The following is a 13,384-nucleotide window of genomic DNA, read 5'->3' as shown; positions in this document are numbered from 1 at the left end:
CACTGAGGTCCAACAGGGGCAGAATGAAAACATGTTCAGTCCTGACCAGTGTGGCTCAGTTGGTTCAGTGTCAACCTGCAAAGCAAGAGGTCTTCGGTTTAATTCCTGGTCAGGGCACTGGTGGGGTTTGGTGTCTTGTCAGGGTAGAATCATGAGGCAGCCGATCAATAATTCTCTTTCACGTCAATGTTTCTGTCTCATATCAATGCTTTTCTCCCTCCCTTTCTCCCTCTCTTCCCCTTGGTCTAAAAATACATGTACAAGGTCAATAAAATCTGTCAAAAAAAGGAAGAAGAAAACATGTTCAGGTCCTTGAAGGAGCACAGAGCATGGCACCCAGGCATAGCACGATGCGCCTGCCTTTCGGGCCGTCTGCCAGGCGTACCTGGGTCCAGGGGCAGCCTTCCATCCAGCCACTGGAAGGGCACCCCAAGGGGTTGTACAAAGTGAAAGGTTTTTATAGAAAAAAGAGTGAGGTAAGGGAATTATTAACAAAGGAAAGAAAGGATGACTTTTAGAACAGGACATCATCAGGCCGGACAACGGGGGAGGGTTTTTACCACGCAAATTGCCTCTTGTTTCTACGGATGATGAAGGCGAGAACCCAGATTATTTTACTGGTGCTTGTCCAGAAAACTCCAGAACTGCTGACTGAGATTACTTTTCTGAGAATGTGATTACATCAGGTATTAAATCTAGCCATGGTATCTCATGGGCTTTTAGCCCCAAAGACACCATTTTGGGCCTGTAGATTTCTCTTTAACACGGCACATGGTAAGAACTGGAGGATGTCTGCACTGCAGACAGCTATAAAGGTTGGGATTTCATTCCAGTTTTGTCGCTCTGATGTAAGAATGTACAGGTGAGGCTCTCAGAACATAGCAACCTGAAGGGCGTGGTCAAGAACGTGTGGGTCTGCTGGCCCCTTTGCCTGCCACTCCCCCTTCTCCCCTGAAACACACCAAAAGTCCTCTGGGTTTCTCTCAGGGCCCTGTGGTTACTCACATGTGTGTCCTCTGGGGACTTTTATGTCCGAGGTAGGGAGCATGCTCTTCCCTGGTCACTCTCATGAGCCCCAGTGCCTCTGTTCCTTGTGGGGCCAGTGACACGGTGTGGCCTTTACGTGACTCAGGTTTTGACATGGCCTTGCTCTCTCCTGTTAATGAAGTCCACTGAGTCACGTCTCTGAAATAGGGAGGCTTAGAGTCTTACACTGACCCTAGTGTCACAGCCCTTTTCTTCATTTCTCGTGTCAGTATAAACGCCTCCCCTCCCTGCCACTGGGTTTTCATTTAAATTACCTAGGGGCTGGATTCAGAATCATCCCCTCCTATCTATGCAGAGTGAACATTAAAAGTGGAGTTCCCAGGCCCTTGGGGGGGGGGGTGTTGTCCCCATCCAGTCTCCTCCGAGTAGAGAAAGCCCCTTCCTTGACCACCCATGTGTGTTGGAGGGTCTCCGTTCTAGGGTGACCCTGACACTCAGGGTCCTGCAAACCTCTCTCTCCACTTGGGAAGCCCAATACATAGCATTGGACAAATACTCTGTCCTTTCAGCTTAGCCTGCAGCTTTAGCTTCAGACCAAGACAAATACAGAGTTTTGAGCTCAACCATATTAAAGGGATTTTTGTGTGACTAAAAATAGAGAAAAATTTATTGCATTCTTTTCTTGTAAGAAGTTGGATTTACTTTGCCAAATGCGTCTCAGGAAGTGCATCTTTTCCCCCCTGTCAATAGTTATATTTGCTGCCATTCCCGGCAGGGCAGATTGACCGTTAAATACTCACACTATAAGGGAATCCTCAATAAAACACAATTTTAGCACAAGAATGCAAGGTATGCCTTGTTTCAGAGAATACAGATCTTTTTCAAAGTGACTTTGTCAGAAAAGCAAATAAGAAATACCAGAAATGCACCAGGAGGGAAATGAAAAAATGTGGCTCAAATTCCAGACAGGAGGAGTAGGCTGGGGGAGGGGCACAGCTGAGCCTCAGTCTGGGGTGGAAGGAAGCCTGCTCCTCTGTGGCTCCAGGAAGCTGGGGATGGTGCCTGTCCAAGGGGACCCCTGCCAGCAAGGCCAGGAGCTCTGGGCTCCTCTCTGTCCTTGTCAGCTTTGCCCAAGGCAGAAATGATGAGAGATGGGACTCTGTCTTGAAGATGATTCTAGAGCGAATAGGAAAACAGCTTTTGCTTCTGGGACAATTTACCACGGCTGTCTGAAGCACAGTTGCTTCTGTGATGCAAGGTACAGTGAGTACAGCTCTGAGGAAAGCATTTTATGTACTAGACGTGTTCTGTGCTGAGCTTGAGAAGCTGCCTCTTAGGCACACAAATTGCTTATATAACACAGATGTCAGCTGAGGCCTCATTTTTCTTGGGGTGGAACCTCGACTTGCCCAACCCCCAGTGGCCTCCTGATGACTCTGGAACACCCCAGATGTACTCTTGGTCTGGATCCTACCTCCCTTTTCTCTATGTCCTTTGTCCCGATATGGGGCAACCCCCCTTTAGGACCCCCACTGGAATGCATTTATGCAAAAGCTACTGAAGCTGCTGAGAGGACCTGGGAGGACCAGAGCTCCTCCAGAGGACCTGGAGGTTGGGAGTTACGTTACCTACTTCAGACCTTACGACTTTAAGACCTCCCTCACAAGGTCTCCTTTGGAGGTGATGAAAATGTTTTGGAACTAGAAACGATGGCTGCATAACGTGAATGAACTAGATGGCACTTTAAAGTGGTTCATCTTATGAGAATTTCCTTAATAAAAAAACAAAAACAAATACCACCTCTCCAGCCTCAGGCAGAGCCCAGGCTTCCACCCTGTGGGTCCTCCTCCTTGTCCAGGCCGGGCCAGCTCTCCCTTCTGTCGAGGGTGCCCACATCTGTCCTCACAAAGGCTTTGAGGGCATCATTTTTACAGGGCCTAGCCATGAACCAATCTGCCCTCCACAAAGTTCTGTCAGCCAGAGTGTGACATTTCTCTCTGTTCTACTGAGGTACGTGAGGAGGGGTGAGGAGTACGGGGCATGCAGAGGAAGGTTTATTGCTTAATGAGCCAGTAGTATCTGGCATTCCATCCCCACATAACTGGGCCCCTGTGGGGAGGACAGGCAGCTATTCCACCTCTCCAAATCTCCTCAAGCTTTCAGAGAGCAAAACCAGGCAGTCCACAGCCTAGTGGTCAGGGTGTGAGGGCTCCAGAGTTAGACCACACTGGTCAGTGGGCTGCCTTTGCCACCGCTTGCCGCATGATCTTGAACGAGCCCTTCAGCCTCTGTACACTTTAGTCCCTTCAGTTATACATGAGGTCAAAGCAGTGCATGCTGGCCATGGCTCATCTAGTGACCGGTACACCTGAGTGACAGTGACCATAATGTTAGAGATTATGGTTTCTTCTACTTCGGAGCATGGCCAGCAGCATCACTTGGCTCTAAGGAGTTTTGGCTGGGAATCCCTGGCGTATTCCACCTATTTCACCTTTATTTTCAGCATTGTCCATAACCTGTCCAGTGTGGACTCAGAAATTGGAGTCTCTAGAATGGCAAAGTTGCCTGGAGAGTAGGCAGCTTGAAGTCTCTGTGCCTAGACATAAGCATGCTGCAACTCAACTGGACCTCGCTTAATTGCTTATATTTATATTAATAACACTTTACAAAACACTTTCACAATAATTTTCTCACTTGTTTTGACACCCACCACAGGAAGTAGATTTCACCCCCATCTGTAGAAATGAGAACACTGAGATCCACAAAGGTTAGGTGAATTGCCTGATGTCACACAGTGAAGAGTCAAAACCAGGTGTTCTGACTTGTGTGACCTCCCAAGGCTTCCTCAGCATTGCCCAATGCCCAGCACTGGGTTGCGGGTTGGTAGGAATAGGAAAAGGAAGATTCGCATGTGTCCTGCCCCCAGGGAGCTTACGGTGGGTACAATTGAAGTTCTGCAGTTCCTAGTCCAAATGGTCACCAACAGTTATTTCTCAAATCTCCAGGATGTTTTGTAGTGAATTATTTCATTTTTCTCAAGGGCATATCATACTGATGAACTGTGTCCTCTGGTGAGCCCGTGTCTGGCTGCAGCGTGGGGAGGGAGGTGGCCAAGTGGGGAAGACCCTCAGTCCTAGGCAGTCAGGGGATTGGCTCTGCAGCTGGGCAACCTGGGCAAGGTATCCAGGCCCTCTAAGCCTCAGCTCCATTTTCTCATCTGATAAATGGGGATCATCAGAGTACCTACCTCACAGGGTTATTCTAAAGATTCAATGGAAAAATCTATGTAGGTTATTTAGCACAGTGGCCAAAGTTATTACTATAGCCCACTTAAGAAAGTTCTGTTTCACACTGAACATCTCCAGTAATAAGCAAATTTGGCATTTGCTGGTTCTATGTGTTTTTATAGAAAAAATTTTAAAAGATTTTATTTATTTATTTTTGACAGAGGGGAAGGAGAGGAAAAGAAAAGGAGAGAAACATCGATGTGCGGTTGCCTCTCACATGGCCCCCACTGGGAACTTGGCCACAACCCAGGCATGTGCCCTGACTAGGAATCCAACTGTTGATTGACCCTTTGGTTCACAGGCCAGTGCTCAATCCACTGAGCCACACCAGCCAGGCCTGGTTCTGTGTAATTTATGCAATGATTTTGTCCTTTAGGATTAACCGCAGTTAACTATTCAAAACTGAATGTCCTTTATTCTTATACATCTATACACAGACTAGAAACCTACAGAGCACTAAAAGCACCATTAGGATGAATGGCAGACATCAAGAGTATACTTTGATGGTTTTTTTCATCCTCAGTCATGAAAGAAATTTTGGGGAGAAAAATTCAATCATAAAGACTTTTTAAAAATCTTTTTTTATTTAAATGTCAGATTGGAGAATAAAACTTCATTATAGTTTTCAATAAGTTTACTTAACCTCTGTCCTATATACATGAATGGGATGTTTTGTAAAAAGCTACTAAAATACAGTGAAATAGTTTAAGAGGGTGAAATGATACACCCCTTTCAGGAAAAATTTTGAGGCATGTAGAAGAAATGACAATCTCCCACTTTCATCTTTTTGTTTATTGTCCACATTTGTTCTCCCAAAATAAGTGAAATTAAAAAGTGATCCGAAGAGGGTGCTCATCATACAGATGCTGAAGGAAACTACTTCTTTGTGCGTTGGCAAGTTGGGTCACCACCATTTTTAATAAAAGCGAGTAATGACTCAACGAGAACAAAATAGGGAAGTGAGTAATCAGGTGGAATTTATGTTATTCTAAAGCTGGAATAAAAGTCTATGGGATGGAAAAAAGAAGCCTTTGGGGGCTGGCCAAGTTCGTAAGTAACCAGGAGGCCGAGCAGAGTGGCTGCTTTCAGGAACTGGCGTCCAGCGGCACAGACAGAGCCCGTTAAAAATTAACAAAATGGCTCGAGATGACTATTTTAAGCATTGTGAATTGGCAAATGGCAAATACCTAGCTGAACAGATGACTGGTTTTGATTCTTAATAGCTGATTGTAAAGGAAATGGACCACGACAGGCTTTCAGACATGGAAGTGGCTGCAGCCCAGAGACCAGGGGATGGGGCCCACCTGACTGTGAGGATCAGCAATCCCCAGGGAGCAGACGGGAAAGGCCAAGTAATTTCCCATCAGTTGCTGAGCATTTTCTAGCTAATTAAAGGTAAGTCGAACTGGGGTGGAAATTAGGGGAGGGGCATCTGCATTGGAGCGGGTGTGAGAAAGGGGAGAAGCCCAGTAATAGGGGAGGCTGACTACTCTGGGTATTATTCAATGGTTTAATGATTGGGTGGGGGGTGACCACAGTATTAACTATGTTTTTTGTTTTCTGTATTTCCTGATACTTTGACATCTTGAGGCCTAGATGGGCCCAGAGAGACTACTCCTGCCCAGGGCTAATTCTCAGGCCTATGAGCACCATGTAAGCAAACTAACCTAACCAGAGCCCATAGTCCCCACCTCCTCCTCTGTGAGGCCCTCACACTCTTCCCTGCCCTGATCACCCAGGGCCAGGCACCAGACAACTCGGCACAGCCCCTCCATCCCCTGCACACTGGAGCCCACTGAAATTATTCAAAGTAGCCGACCCTATGCTTGCTTACCCTGCCTCGCCCATTCCTTCCCAAAGGAACCACAGTAAAAGCTCTGGCCCACCCACACACTCCCCTCACTCCCTCTGCCTCCTGACTAACTCTGTGCTTCCCCACGTGGCCCTGCCTGGTGTAGCAGGCACCCTGCACTTGGGAACTGTGAGTACCAAACTACCTTTTTAATGGGGCTCCTAATCACTTGGCCTCACCATATCTGAATCATAATAAAACCCATATTTTATTTTTGTTTATTTTTTGCTCTACTTATGATTACAGTTTTATTGTAGCAAAAAAATGCAAATTAAAATCAGTCAGGGAAGAGATTCAAAGACAGTCCAGAAGGGGCCCAAACATGGAGCTGTTTCTCCCATGTCTGTCTTCTCCCAGTGGGGTCCTGACCATGATGTGTGGGACAATATGTTCGTAACACTGCCAACGGGTGAAGCTTACCCAAGCTTTTGGTGTCCAGAGTTTTTACTGGGACTTGATCACATATTGCCTGAATGGCTGACCTTTAGTTTCCAGCCCCTTCTGGAGGTCAGGACTGATATGGGCTGCCCCAAAACCCCTGTCATAAATCACATTATTACACTGTCCAATGACCAAAGCTCCTAGGCAAATGAAAACACTCCTGTCAGGACATCCCATGGGCTTAGAGATCCCAACTGCATGGCAGAGGGCAAAAGCCACATTTCCCTGGGGTCAGGTTAGTTCTTCTTGTACAGCTACTGTATTTCTTTCTCCTGTTGGGTGTATTCCTGGTCCTCTCTCTCTTGGCCAGTTCAGGGCTGTCGTCAGTCATGTGTTTATTGCAATTTGAAAAGAGGCTAAGGAGATACTTAATACAATCTGTGGTGACCTTAGCAGATCTTGCCCATTGCAAAATTCACCCATGCAACCACCATCCTTGCCACTGTGCTAGGAGATTCCATGTTTGCATCCCCTGGTTGGGAAGGAAATCTGTTTTACAGGAAAGTTCTCCATCGTGGCACTGGGAGAAGAGTGCACAGTCCCCTTCTAAATGCCCTTGTAGAAAATAATAGTTGTCACATGGGGAATCATGGTGGCCCCACTCAATCCCTCTGGGTGACCATGTTCCCTGTTCTACCTGTATGCTACCAGCTACCACATTACATATTGCTTCCTCCTCTAGTCTTAGGCCTTATGAAGACGGGGATGTGCTAGTCACTCACAGGCATTCTGTAAATGAAATTCTTCTGTTCACCTGCTCAGGAAGACCAATGCATTCAGTTTCTTTAGATAAGAGTGTGCAGAGACCTGTACATGTGTCTGCTCTTTAGTAAGAGTGACTCCTTCTTTCTGAATATCCCATTGTCTTCAAAGATCATCATTTTTACTCATATAGGAACAGCACATTTTTCTATATTATACATATCCCTTGAGAAATGTATTATAATTCGATAGAAGATACCCATAATCACCTTTTATAAATAGAGATATTTGACATTTAAGATTAACTGATAGTCACAATCAAAAACCAAAAAAATGAATGGAGGAGCTAGGTAAGGAAGTCTACTATTTAAACCATTTTAACTGCTGTCTTGGCTTTCGAGGCAGGCAGACTAGCAAAGCCGTATCAAACATCACTGTTGCAGCGGAAAGTAAGAGATATTTTGATTAAAAAAAACCCAAAGTAACTCATTTTATTTGGAAGACTTACCCGGTTACAAATTTAATTACTTTTAACCTTTGCACCTGAGAGATTGGTACTCTTACCAACCCCGTGAATAGATGAAGAGATTGAGGCAAAGAGAACGACATTCTCAAGTCCTCTAACCCCTAAGTGGCCCAGCAGAGATTTAACCGGATCTTTTGGATTCCAGAGCTCCAAGTCCTTAATCACCATTCCACAGTGGATTGAGCAGTCCAGTGAGGTCAATGCAACTAACTGATAGGCCATTTTCAGAAGAGGATATAGGTTGAAATCAACTATTAGAATGAGATAAGATAAAGCAACATTGAGTAATCTGCAAAGGACTGTAGTGAAAGCAAGGATGTACTAGAAGTAGAGAAAATGATAGTGATCTTGGAATTTTTGTTTGTTTGTTCGTTTTGTTTTTGGTAAAACCCACATTTTAAAACAGACATGTCAAACGTCTCTGGCACCAAAAAGGCCCTATGAACAAGTCATACACCCAGGAAAGGCAAGGCTGAGACAGCAAGTTTGGGGTTCATAACACAGGGCCTTATGGTCAGTGGGGACATTAGCACACTCTGACAGAGTGGAAATGATCACACCTATACGGAAGGAAGAAGGGTCCAGTCTTGGACCGTAGGATGCACTGTGGAGGCAGGGGGACCAGTAAGGAGGCTGGCGCCTCTGCCTAGGCCAGAGGGCCAGGCCGAGGATCACTGTGGAGAGAATAAATGGACACTGTAGATCAGAATGTGCTAGATCTTTCATCTATTGAGATGTGATGAGCTGTGGAAGAAGAATGAAATGACCTGGAGCTTCCAAACACTGGCCTTTCAAAAGACAGAGGTAACGGGCAGAAATAAAAATGATGGGAGGATGAGAAGGTTTGCAAGTTGGAAGTGATGGGCTTCTTCTTTTCCCCTTTTTAAGTGGAGGTGTTAGAGATCACCTCAATTGAATACGTAACTCAAATAAATGTGAGTTACTCTGTTTTTTTTTTTTACAATACAGGAAGAGATCTTCATGTGTGCCTCTAGCAACGTGTATTTATTTGTTGAGCAGCCCCCAGGCCCTGTCCTAGGTGCTGAGGAGAAAGGGGTGAAGGACTAAACAAAAGCAGCCACCGCACAGAGCTTATATTCTGGTAGGGACGATGTTCCAAACACACTGCTTTTCCTTTAAAGAGCATTATCACTCAGGAGTTGCAGGCTGGAGACTCACCTGCAAACTCCTCCTCCACGACTGCTGTGTTTCCCCCTTGGGAACATGCTCACAGCTGCCTCATTGCCCCACTAATGCCAACGTGAAGACAGCATCAGGCTGTTAGGAGAGAAGCTGCAGTTGGTCGCATCTAATTTAGAAATCCATATTTATTTATTGTCCTCTCAACTTATCAAAAAAAACATTAATAAAAAGAGGTGGTGGAGTCACGAGGGTACCAAACGCTTGTGAGCGAGTCCCTGGGTGCAGGGAGAGCACTTCCTCCCTCGGTCCCTGTTCCTGGTCTGGAGGCTCAGAAGCTCTCTCTCCTGGCCTGAGGGCCCCACTCCTTCACGCGTGCACACCTGCACACCGCTGCTTTTGTTTTCCTCCTGCCTACAGAATCATCATTTCATTTCTGATTCCTTCTCTGATATGAAGCCTGGGAATCACAGATCAACAGCAAAAACCACAGATTGAGAACAAAGAGAAATGCACCAAATGGGCAAAACCATGCAAAACATAGTGACAACATAGGGATTGAGCTCTTCCCATCTCACCTCTGCCCTCCAACGTCTCCTCTGGCTGTGGGTGTCCCTGACCTGCTGTATGCCTCTGTCTCAGTAAGCCTGGGCTGCTGTAACTAATAATAGCTTAAACAACAGACATTAATTTCTCATACTTTTGGAGGCCGGGAAATCTAAAATCAAGGTGCCGGCCAGTTGGGTTCCTGGTGGCAGACTGGTTGCCTTCTTGCTGTGCCCTCTGATGGCAGAGAGATCATATCTCTCACGTGTTTCCTTGATAATGCCAGTTTTAGCATCACTTAGCATAACTTCTTTCTGACAATTTTATCATCACTTACAATAACTTCCATTAGGGTAATAAGGCATTAAGTACATGTTGATTGCAAATAATCTGGTTATATTCCCCAATTATAGGGAGACTGATTTTCTTTTCCTGTTTAAAATGCAATTTTGAAACAATACTACTTCCTAAGAAGAAGACATATTAAAGTAAGGAGACACATATACTGTAGAGGCAGAAAATGAGATTTTTGTATATTTGGCAAGTGCATTATTACAAGATGAAAATAAATGAAGGATTCATCTCAGGAAAAAAGAATGCAAATGGCTCGCTGAAGTGGCTTTGCTCTCACCTTCTGTCCCTCAGGAATGAATTAATAGGCTTACTGTGATAAGCCTTGTACACTGAAGATGCTGATGCTCAAGCCATCTAATGGAGTGGAGATCTTCCCTGCACGCAGGGTCTTCACGTGTATTAAGTATAAATTGCCAACCTCTGAATTTTATGAGTCTTCCACAGCTGTGAAGTACTGATGCAAGGAAGGGGTAGAGAGGCTCTGGGTCCATTACATGGTTACTTAGGGTTGCTGTGAAGTTCTATAAGGCTATCCGCTATAAGGGGGCTTTCAGGTAGCTGTAACTCATCGAAAAGAATGATGCTTCTACTACTAGGAAACTGCTCCTTGAATATTGGTATATACAAACTCAATGTGAAGTATTTGTTTCCAACTTGCCAAAGCACCTTGTGGTTGTAAGAGTATTCATGCCCTCGGCATCAGCTGGAGAGTCAGAGATGCCCATTTGGAACCGGCACTGGAAATTATTTTCCTTTCAACCACAGACATTTTCTAATTTACTCTCCAGTAACATCTTCAAATGATTTTGGCTTAGAGAGAGTAAAAAATGACTCAGATTTCAGTTAAAAAATGATAATGATAGTTTGCACTGTGTCATTATTTCAAAAATTTCAAAACAATTTTATTTTCTCAGTCTCTCTTTAGGAGATCTTGAGCATTAGAAGAATTTGTAGCATTTCTTATACTTTATAGATTAGGCAGCTACCTGCCTCATTTTACAGATTTAAAAAACCAAGGCTTAGAGAGACCACCTGGCTTGCTCAGAGTCGCATGAGTGAATAAGTGTCCACACTAAGATTAGCGGCACTCAGATGTCCTGATCAATAGACTTTTAACCACAAGACATAAAATGCCCATGATGTGAAATACACACCACTCAATTCACTGCTAACTTTTTTCTTTAAATATACTTTCATTACAATTTCTCTGAGAATGACTCTTATGTAAGCACATGAGTTTTAATATTAGTCCTGGCCATTTGGGGCCAGTGCAAAGGACCTGGCTCGTGGTATGTTTGTCTAGTTCTGCAGAGTTACCACCAGATCAATGTGAAGAGACAGCCAAGCGGTGCTGCCCAGTACTCTTGAGTGTCCGCAGGACACCAGCCACGCCGTCGCCCCTCACTGCCGGCTTGGGGGGCCTTCTGCTCTTTGGCCCTGTACTGAGAGGCAATTCTCAAGGTGCCCTTCCTTCAGTCACCCTAGTTTGCTTTTCTAAAAGCAGTTAAAGGTGAGCTTAAGTTCAGTCTCCAAGGTTTCCGAATAGCAAGTAAAAAATTTATTATTATTTGAATTTTAAAATATACTAAGATTTGAACTTATATCTTATAACTGCAAACTGCCACCCAAGAATATAGTAATTCCCACTGACTGACTGCTACCACACTTGATTTTTACTAGGGGAAAAAAGGGTCAAGAAAGCTTAGGAAGAAAGTCTTAGTCCAAGAAGGTCAAGAAGCTCCTCGATACAAGAGTCTTTTTAATTGCAGCCTCTCCCATCTGTATACACACCCACAATTAGAGAGTCGAATCTAAACCCCAGGGCAGCCCCAGAACCAAAGGAAGCAAGGTTTGTTTACATCTTGCTGGGAAGAAACGCTTGAATTTTGAGGTGTTTTCTGCTATAGCATGCGCCTCCTTTGTACTGCAGGCTGCATTTACTAAGCTATAGAAAGGAATTATTTGGCTTCCCTAAGTGTAAAATCACCAAGGTAAAATTTTTTGTTGCCACGTGTTGTGTTCAGGAGTCTGAAGGTCGTGGCAATGCCCCTAACACCCCCGCCCCCACCATCCTTACTTGCGGAGTGTGCTTTGGCAGGCAGGGGAGGTGCATTTCAAAGGAGCAGACACAGCCCTGCAGTCCCAACACTGACAGTCTTTATATTAACAAGAACATAGGTCTAATTATTCCAAATTCTGCTAAAATTAGGCCCAAATGTTCAATATTCCATGTGTTCCTTTTAATTAAAAATGAAATGAAAGAGAAAAGGAAACCATCAAAATTATACAAATAAAAGCAGATGGAATGCAGTACTGGAAGCTCTGGTCTGTAATAACATTCCCTTTAATAAAATTCATTGGTTCATTTGGTTGATAAAAGCAGTGTTAAAATTAAATAAGAATTAGCATACACTTGGGTAAATATTTTTAGTTTCCTTCATGTGCTACCATGATAAAGGTAATTTAGCTTAAAAGCAGCCATCATCTTTCTTTTTAACTGATAAAGCATTACTAATTGTGTGTGTTAATATGGTACAATACGGAATTGAATAGAGATTTTATCTTAATAACATCTTCATTAAATGAAAGACAGTGTTGTATGACAAGAGAGATAAGCCTGTTTATTCCAACCAGCACATCAAAGGAACAACTGCAGGGATGGGGAGACTAACGTTAGCTAACGTTTTCTGTGCTATTCTAGCTGGCAATGTTACATTTCCAGGCACTGTTGTAAACAACACTTTTTGGGGGGATAATTCAGATAATGTTTCATTGAGAAAAGTGATACTTTAATTATGTGCTAAAGATACAGACCTTTTCCTTTTGTGTCTGATAGGATACTTCCAAACACAAGATGCTGGGCGGAAAATGATCAGACTCCACTGCAATGAAATAACCATCCTTCACGGCTATTTCACCATCCCTGAGCCTCTGTTAGCATGACACGAGTGGCCGGGGACCGCCTGGAAGAGAACGCTCCTGCTTGTAGAAGTGAATAATAATGATTTAACTGCAAGAATGCTGGCGCCATGGGTCCAGTTCTTTCCTCCAGACCCTGGGTGAACTCCCAGCAAATGGTGGTGCTCTCAGCTGTGTCCCTGCCAGGGTAGAAGGCCAGGATTCCCAGGGACCACTAGCCAGCTGGAGGCTCCAGGCCTGAGAAGCCCAGCTCCCTTCTCCATGGGGCTTGGGCAGCTTTGCCCCGATAAACACATCATTGGCACAGCTCTGGCTCCCCTGCAGGACCAGGAGATGTTTTGAATGTCCGTTGTTTTGTCTGTGAGACCCTGCAGAGTGCTGTGTGGATGTGCTCCCTTCTCATCTCCTTGCCTCGGGGGGCAAACAGCCCGTCCCCTACACCCATACGCTCACACATGAGAGCTTTGGAAGACATGGCTCTTTATTGCCGATTTTGTACACACATACACCAGTCACACAGACGTCTGATACAGGGCAGCGTGAGTGTGAACAGCCAGAGTCGGTATCGAGTACCGGCTAAGATGAAAGCAGTTTGAAAATAATTACAACACGCCCCCCACCCCCAACATC

The 13,384-nt window shown here is 44.7% G+C and overlaps 1 long non-coding RNA gene across 2 annotated transcripts; it reads left to right on the top strand.

Moving 5' to 3' along the window:
- Positions 1-2,071: 2,071 nt before the first annotated feature.
- Positions 2,072-13,060, top strand: LOC118994157 (uncharacterized). 2 transcript variants are annotated; one of them, XR_005067996.1, is made up of 3 exons: positions 2,072-2,245; positions 5,498-5,669; positions 12,672-13,060. It is a non-coding gene; the product is annotated as an uncharacterized LOC118994157 (long non-coding RNA). The 2 variants fall into 2 exon arrangements; XR_005067995.1 differs by lacking the exon at positions 2,072-2,245 and having other exon boundaries at positions 5,379-5,669.
- The last annotated feature ends 324 nt before the right edge of the window (positions 13,061-13,384 follow it).

Source organism: Sturnira hondurensis, unplaced genomic scaffold, assembly GCF_014824575.4.
Source record: "Sturnira hondurensis isolate 20B ecotype Veracruz unplaced genomic scaffold, ASM1482457v3 Scaffold0009178, whole genome shotgun sequence".
Classification (NCBI taxonomy): domain Eukaryota; kingdom Metazoa; phylum Chordata; class Mammalia; order Chiroptera; family Phyllostomidae; genus Sturnira; species Sturnira hondurensis.
This window is presented reverse-complemented; position numbering and strand designations above follow the sequence as displayed.